Source organism: Pavona decussata, unplaced genomic scaffold (genome assembly GCF_977016875.1).
Source record: "Pavona decussata unplaced genomic scaffold, jaPavDecu1.1 SCAFFOLD_61, whole genome shotgun sequence".
NCBI classification, from domain to species: domain Eukaryota; kingdom Metazoa; phylum Cnidaria; class Anthozoa; order Scleractinia; family Agariciidae; genus Pavona; species Pavona decussata.
In genome coordinates, this window is record NW_028145482.1 from 1916132 (window position 1) to 1918319 (window position 2188).

Genomic DNA, 2188 nt, shown 5'->3' on the forward strand with positions numbered 1-2188 from the left:
GAATTTCAAGTTGAAATTGTGGCTTGCTAAGTATTTATCACTTCTTTCCAAAGCAAGAACTACCATGCAATGTTACTGCCTTGAGGCTTACATTTCCAGGGTAAAGCAAGGGACTAAGTGAAGCGATTAGGCCAAGATAACTTTTTTATTAAAGACCACTTTATTTATTTAGTGCACAAACAAATTACAACACACTACTTAAGAAATACTACTTGTGAAGTGATACTTATGCTATTTACAATACGGTACTAAGAAAAAAATACGAAACTACTTACAAAACGATATTACTAACAAAACAAAACGATAGTTACGCTACTAAGAACAATACTAACACTACAATACAATACAATTACTTACAAATTGATAAATTTAATTAAGTTGCTTACATATGGATAGTAACAGTATTTGCATTTGCACAGCTAGACTCCAAAAATGTGACCCTATTTGCAAAAAACGACTCTTAACGGAAATGGCCGTTGAACCATTTTTCAATGCGTTGTCAGTGGACTTTCAATGCATTGATAATGATTTTCAACGCGTACTCAGTGCATTTTCAACGGTTTGTCAACGTTTCTCAAAGCATTGGAAAATGTTCTTTAATGCTTTCATAATGTTTTGCAACACATTGGCAACATTTTGTAGTAGAGACATTAAGCCGTTTAATATGATAACTCCGGTAATCGAGGATTTCCCTTCCAATTCACGCACCCGTTTACATGCCCCCCTCGAATATTTCATTAACCTAATTATAGTTTTTACACAAAACTTGGAAGAAATTAGACCGTCAAATACACTTTTTCCTCAAGGTGGTATTACTTCAGAAATTTGGTTAACTGCGAATACAGAATTGAAATGTAACAAACATAATCGAAACATTCCATGCATTATAGTTTTAGCCGCGTTCTTGTTGTTTCCAGTTGAACGCACATCACAAACACACCGCAGACCTCGTGGTGATTGTGATTGCCGTACTTTCTTGCACGTATCATTGAATTACCACAAATTGATCTATTTAGTATTAGATTGGGCTGGTACATGTTTTGTATAAGGTTGTCATGCTTTCCAAAGAGTTGCTGAGTTTTAATACTCGGCTGTGCAACACTGGTTATCAGTTTTTACAGCAACGAATCTGCCGACATAAATATTTAATTAAACAACATAACACGGTGAGTGTGAAGTCTGTCACTGGTTAATGTGACAATGCAAGGAATAACAAGAACTCAAAATGTACAATTCATGTAAGTTTCTTTTTCAAAAATCATTTAGAAATCATTTAAAATATGTTGACCAAGTTTATGCCAGTGAAAATTACAACAGTTAAAATTTGCATTTATTCCTTGATCTGCTTCCTTGATAATCTTTGGTATGTCTGTTTTCTACGGAAGCATGAAACATAGGCAAAATTCCTTGACCTCCACTTCTTGTGGAAGGAGAAAAAGAAATGATGTATTCAAAGAAAAATGATAAGAAAAAAAACATGCATACATACTGGAAAATCTTTGACATTATTGACTGTCTAGAACAATTGTTTGTGCAACAATGTTGAAAAGCTGGCTAAATGCTACAACATTTGTGACATGTTTGATCGAAAGCAAAACATTCTTTTAACAAAAAGAGTTGAACACACGTCATCAAACAAGGGGTGCTGAACGTTTCAACATTGTTGAGCTAACAAATGTTGTACATAAATACGTGTAACAACACTGGAGTAATATGGCTAAGTTATATACCCATAACTAGCTTAGCAGCTGCATTCTGTTAGGCATGTGTGACATTTTTTGGTTGAACTACATCATTTATCGCAAATACAAAGTGATGCCTTAGACTGTCAGCAAGTCTTTATTGTTCACCTGTCATCAAAGACTGAACTGACATGCATGCTCAAATATGCCTAATACAACAACGCCCAAGTATACGGTCGCACAGTGTCTTGTTAAACAACTAAAATAAGCCAGGTTTTTTCTCTATCCAATTTAAAATATCTGTTTACCTACGTTATGCTGCTTTTTGTGTTTCATATGTAGAGTTGAAACTTCCATGTTATAGTCTAGTTGAAATTACAATCACAAATAGCACAGTTTCCAAAAAGTGAAAGAACCCTCAGACAGACAAGATTATGTAAGTCCAAAAACAGAAGTGTTAGCTTTATCCAGAATCTTATCTCTCATTTGCTCTATTTCCATAACCT